Below are 6,761 nucleotides of genomic sequence, written 5' to 3'. Positions count from 1 at the left end.
CACAATTTTTGACGTAGGAACAAAATGAAATGACGTGCATAATGTCCACATTGCCATCTATCCATATTCCAAGTTTCATGAAAAAATATTAAGAACTTTTAAAGATATCGCAGGATGCAGAAAAGTGTGACGGACAGAGACAAAACCATAAGTCCCCTCCGGTGAAACCGGTAGGTGACTAATAAAGACAAGAAACCGTGGGAGACGGGTGATGCTCCCCAAAGTTTTTTTTTTGTCACAATATTGCACTATATATTCAAATAAAAGGAAACGTCTTGAGGGCACAGTAGTTGGGGGGACAAGAATTTTTTTATAGATTTTTTTTTTCAAAGGGCCATAACTCTGTGAAAAATCGTCCGACCAGAACCCTCTGATAATATGCACATCTCCTTTTGGTAGTGAAGCTTCCCATAAAGTTTCATTGAATTCAGGTCATTAGTTGCTGAGAAATAGCCCGGACAAAAAGTGCACGGACGGACACACGGACGGACAGACGAAGCGGCGACTATATGCTCCTTTCAAAATAAATTTTGGGGGAGCATAAAAAATGATAATAAACATAAGTACAAATTAGCTGTTAAGAACCATCTATTGTGCTTAGCTAAAATACTATAATTGTATTTTTTAGATTATTTATGCTCTATAGGTCATCATGGCAAATATATTATAGAAACATGATTGTAACAACTTACATGTGTACTCAAATTATCAGGGACTTCATTGTGTATAACTTTCACACAGTATTATATTATAGTAAGTATAACCTAAACTGGACCCCATTGGAAATAAGCTTTCGAGCTTTCATGGGCAATCCTAGGTTTTTAAACTATAATGTATAAGTTATTTCATTTTGCATACTAAGTGCCCCTAAAGCTGTGAATTTGTTTCTATAATATATCAAATTACTAGTCTGTGCTGAAAATCTGTGATAACAACATATGTGACATGTTTAACTGTGATAATCAAGCAATATTTTATATACCATAAGAGTATCATTAAATCATATTTTAAGTGTGAGGCAGTTGCTCATCTGTTCCCTTCAAATCTAATTTGAGGTGAAGACTTTTTTTATTTAATCGCACTTTTGCGTTCCTTTTCATTGAACAATCTTATTTCATTTTATTTTAGGACAGCTTTTATACCATAGGTTTAAATCAGCAGCAATCTCACAAATACTTTTAATTTTGCAAATACTTTTAGTTAAAATTGTTATGTAAATTTGAATGATAACTTGTATATTGTGTGTTTTAAACCTGAATAAAAAACAATCAATCAATCAACCCTTGTGTCAGAAAATATAGAGTCATGAAAAATAATTATTTTGGCTAAAAAAGGGGGTGTCGGAAAACTTTAAGTGTCCGTAAACTTAGAGTGATTACGGTAGTCGTTTGTTAATGTTCTTATACTTTTTATATGTAAATATCTAAAATCAGAAAGTAGAGATCAATATCCAACCCATTTATGGCTGACAAAAATACTACAACTAGAGCTTTGCCAAAGACGTGACAAATGCCCCCTCATGACGCATTGACACAGAATATTGTGCATGTTGTCTTCACAAAAAACAGTGGACACCATGCTCAATGTTTAAAACGCACTAAGTGACCCCTCGTCCTAGTTTTTGACCCAGCATGGCCCATGTTCGAACTTGACCTACACATCATCTAGATACAACTTCCAACAAACTCAGTGGTGAAGATCGGATGAAAACTACTTGAATTGGAGAGCAGACACCATGCTGAATGTGTAAAACATACAAAGTGACCCTGTGACCTAGTTTTTGATCTGGTATGGCCCATGTTCGAACTTGGTCTTAAGATCATCTAGATAAAACTTCTGACCAAGTTTGGTGAAGAAGATCATATGAAAACTACTTGAATTAGAGAGTTGACACCATGCTCAATGTTTAAAACGCACTAAGTGACCCCGTGACCTAGTTTTTGACCCGGTGTAGCGGTCAATTTTTTCCCCCGGCCAGTTTTTCCCCGGGGAAAGATTGGCTTAGGCTGTTTTTTCCCCCAGGGAAAAAATGGCCCAGGCCAATCTTTCCCCCGGGCCCCGTCTGTAGATCTGCCATAGTCATTAGCACTTTTCTATGGAATTCCATAGAAAATATTATGGAATTCTACGGAAATCGATGGAAATCCATGGAATTTGATGGAATTCCATCCACTTGCCAATTTTCCATCTGAAGGTGTTATGGAATTCCACGGAATCTCGACTAAAATTCCATGCATTTCCACGGAATGTATGGAAAACACCATGGAAAGTTGGACTTAGCCATTTTTTTCAACGGAAATCGTTATGGAAAATAACTTATACATTTTCTTGGGATGGAAATCAATGGAAAATAACTTAGAAAATTTTCGCTGGTTGTCTGAAATGTATTTGTAGTTTAATACATGTATGAATTTATTTGCATCATGTATTTTGTATTTAAAAGAAAATGCAATACAGATAATTATAAATTTGATCTAGAAATTGGAACAGTTCTGGAACTGTTCCATATTTGTGTTCTAAAATGTATGTTCTGGAATTGTTCCAAAACAGTTTTTTTAGAATAAATCCAGAACATTTGTGGAAAACCGCTTAGGACTGAAACTGTTCCAATAATTTCAAGAACCTTTTTAGAACATTTCATGGACAAAATATGGTCAAGAAATTTCTAAAAAGTTTTAAAATGTAGTTCTAGAACACATCTAGAACGCTTTAAGAACCAGTAAGTTCTACAAAAGTTCTAATGAGGAATAAGAACACATATAGAACACCTTACACTTACAAATAGCCAAATAGACTTCATAGTAGCGACAGCAGCAGCAGCAGTAGTAGTAGTAGTTGTAGATGTAGTAGCTGTATTAGTAGTAGTAGTTGTTGTTGTTGTAGTAGGTGTCGTTGTTGTAGCAATTGATTTAGTAGCAATAGTGTTTTTTTATATCAGTGGAGGTTGTGGTGGTAGTAGTAGTAGAAGTAGTAGCATTAACAGTTTCTGTAGCAATAGTAGTAGCAATAGAAGTAGCAGTAGTAGCAGTTGTTGCAGTAGTAGCAGTTGTTGCTGCTGTTGCTGCTGCTGTTGTTGCTGCTGTTGTTGTTGCTGCTGTTGCTGTTGTTGTTGCTGCTGTTATTGTTGCTGTTGTTGGTGATGGTGTTGTTGATGCTGTAGTAATTAAAGTAGTAGTTCTGCAGAAGTAGGAGTAGTTGTTACTTTCAAAGCAATTTCTACAAGTTTAAATTCCTTAACCCTGTCCAAGTGGTATACACACTGTTTTTTCTCAATATCAAACTCAGCCAGTCCAGGTTGTCAAATAACAATCTATCTGATAAGGTCAGCAAGTGTTGTGCATCAGATGTTGGGTATGTTTGCTGCAAATCTATTGGTTATAAGATATAACAGCCTTTTCTAATTGGCTGAATTCAAATACAGAAAGTTTACCTGTTAGATTGAAACATGAAACATGGTGGACAATGTACTGGTTTAACTTGTTAAAATAAAGTTAAAGAAATTTAACAAACAGAAGAGTTCATTAGTTTTTCCATTAAAAACACTTTCTTAAAATACTTATGTATTTATATCATTTGGAAAGTGACATGAAATATTGCTAAAGAGTGATGCATACAGTGTTTGAGCAGTCTGTCTAGGAATAGAACAACAACTGAAGGTTTGTGATTTTTATTATTTCCAAATATTCCTTTAAATTTAATCTTCTTATGACATTATTGTAGACCTTTTTATGTGATATTTGAGGTTTTAGTATGGCAAATATTAGTTTAAAAGCAGCTGTCACCCAAATTTTCACTTAGTGAAGTTTGCAGGTTGAAAAAAGAAATTAATAAGACCTATGTGGAGAAATTAATAACGTTGAATGTAGTATCGGAATTTTATCATGCAAGGTTATGGAACTGAGGCTAAGGAAGTTTTGTACTGTGCATGTTGCGCACTCAATGCTCATTAATGGTGTTTATGTTTATTATTTTCCCCCGTCATAGGCGGAGCGATGTTGTTTTGGCGTTGTCTGTCCGTCCTTCCATCCTTCCGTCTGTCCGTCTTTCCATCCGTCCGTAGCCATATCTTGGAAGTGCTTTGGCAGATTTCACTGAAACTTGGTATGAGTATGTATATGGATAAGAGGATGATGCATGCCAAATGGCATTGTACACCATTAGTTAATAACAGAGTTATGGCCCTTTGTATCTTGAAAAAATACTTTTTTATGTGTCCAAGGCCTTATTCTGGAAGTGCTTTGGCGGATTTCATTGAAACCTGGTTCAAGTATATATATGGATAAGAGGATGATGCACGCCAAATGGAATTGTACACCATCTGTTAAAAACGGGGTTATGGCCCTTTGTATCTTTAAAAAATGCTTGTTTGAGTGTCAAATATAATAGTTATGTGTCCAGAAGCATATTGGCGGGGGATATCAATTCAACGTATTTGCTTGTAAATAAAAAATTAAACCAATGGAATTGGTTTTTAGGTATCTGAGTGTGCATTTTCATACCAATAGAATTACACATCATTCTAATTATAGCAATAATAAATTTGTACTAGTCATAACCAACAAATTAGGTTATGCTTATTGCTTGGCGATGTATTCACTTCGTATTTAGTTCTCTTTCTAAAGACCATTTAACAACTTAAAATTTAAAACAATTCATGAATTACGTTCCCTATACATTTTCATTATGTGCTTTAATTACCATTGACCAGTTGATGGAAGATACTGCAGAGTTTGGCAGGGAAAGAATCCAACAGCAAAGCGGCTCTTTAAGCGCATTTACCTAGAGGACTTACAGGGCCACAAATTCATGGTAAATATTGTCATGCCCTGGGCTAGATAAGTTATTTAATGTTAACCACCTGAAAGTATTTTGTCTTTTTGGAATTCAATATATTGGTCTAAGTCAGTTACACTTTTCTGGATCCTGGGATAACTTTAAAAGTTCTAAGTATTTTTTCATGAAACTTGAAACATGAACAGATGACAATAAGGACATTTTGCACGTTATTTCATGTTGTTTATAATGCAAGAATTCTGGTTGCTATGGCAACAAATATATTTAACAAACTTAGAATAGTGAAGTTTAACAGGTAGGGGACCATATTGCTTTGCAATCTCTTGTTATAGTTAGAATGTAAATAACTCTTTGCTTAAGCTTAGACATTTTTATGATTTTTAACCAGGTTTTCCGAAAGAAAAAACTGGTTATTAGATTGGCGAATGTGGGCGGGCTGGCTGACGGGCTGGCGGGCGGGCGGAACAAGCTTGTCCGGGCCATAACTATGTCGTTTATTGTCAGATTTTAAAATCATTTGGCACATTTGTTCACCATCATTGGACGGTGTGTCGCGCGAAATAATTACGTTGATATCTCCAAGGTCAAGGTCACACTTTGAGTTCAAAGGTCAAAAATGGCCATAAATGAGCTTGTCCTGGCCATAACTATGTCATTCATTGTGAGATTTTAAAATAATTTGGCACATTTGTTCACCATCATGGGACGGTGTGTCGCATGAAAGAATCACGTCAATATCTCCAATGTCAAGGTCGCCACGACTAAAAATAGATTTTTTTTAAAAACAAACTTACAAAGGGGGTTAATTTTGTTTGTTCATTTCAAAAGTTCAGTTTGAGTTTTCTCCCTTTATCAGATTTTTTTTTCACAATGAAAACCTGGTTTTGTGACAATTTTGTCCCTTGTTTATTCTGTAGAGCACATGTGAGCAGTATACAATGTACCTCATACCAAAAAGGACCCGGAGGCAGTGACTGGTGTTCAATATTCTCAGAAGAAAAGGAAAATGGCAGTGGAAGACTTGGACAAACATTTTTAAAAACTAGCCTCTGTGTTAAGCCTGGCAGTCTGTGGCTGGTGACATGTTTTATTTTGGTTACTTCTTGTATAAAAAAGACCAGTTATTTATTTTGTGAATTGTATTTTGTGTTTGTTTTTTGTTTTAATTTATTTGTTTGTTTTTTTAATTTAGGAATTTGAAACTTGGATAATTGAATAAAGTATGTGTTCAACAGTACTGAGCATAGTATAATAAATAACAAATTTACAACAGTTGTTAATTTGTTATGTATTATTATTAACTATGCTCAGTACTTGAATACTGGCTGTCTGCATGGGAATTTGTTTTCTAGAAAGTTGGTTTCAGACTTAAATATTTGAAGTTAACCTTCGGAACTTTTCTAGAATTGTACTGGAACACATCAACTAGAACTGAACTTCTGTTATCATACTGAAAGTGTTCTAGAATTAAAAAGGAACAGTTGTTGAACGTTAAAATTTATGAGAAAAAACTCTAGAACAATTGTGCGTGATGTGTGACAGTGCATGTAATTGTGTGTGTTTATGAACATATGTGAGAAAGGAAGTATACTTGTCATAAGAGAAATGTAAAATTCTACTTCTATGTTTTATATTGTGCCTTTTATAAGTTTTTCTTTTCTCACCTGTATATGCGTGCATGTTTATGGATGTGTTTTTGAATGTGTGCATGCATGCCTGTGGTTAAGAGAGTTGGTACTTTATGAAAATGTAAAACCACTCATTTTTGAATATGTACTGTGACTGCATGTGTGTGGTTAATGATTGATGCCAGATCTTGTTCTTGTTTAACTTCTATGATGAAACCTTTAGTTACATTCACATTTGTTTTTCAAAATCAATGAAATGCCTTTGATCTTTAATCTGTTTTTTTTCTACTTTATTCCAGCTTTTTATTAAATTCCATAGCTTTTCACGGAATTCCATAT

The 6,761-nt window shown here is 34.6% G+C and overlaps 1 long non-coding RNA gene across 1 annotated transcript; it reads left to right on the top strand.

Annotated features, from left to right (window-relative positions):
• Positions 1-2,966: 2,966 nt before the first annotated feature.
• Positions 2,967-5,936, top strand: LOC127840897 (uncharacterized). The gene is made up of 3 exons (XR_008030625.1): positions 2,967-3,656; positions 4,709-4,809; positions 5,712-5,936. It is a non-coding gene; the product is annotated as an uncharacterized LOC127840897 (long non-coding RNA).
• Positions 5,937-6,761: the final 825 nt, after the last annotated feature.

The sequence above is a fragment of the Dreissena polymorpha genome, chromosome 8 (assembly GCF_020536995.1).
Source record: "Dreissena polymorpha isolate Duluth1 chromosome 8, UMN_Dpol_1.0, whole genome shotgun sequence".
NCBI lineage: Eukaryota > Metazoa > Mollusca > Bivalvia > Myida > Dreissenidae > Dreissena > Dreissena polymorpha.
Note: the sequence above shows the minus strand (reverse complement) of the source record. Positions and strands in the feature narration are given on the sequence as shown.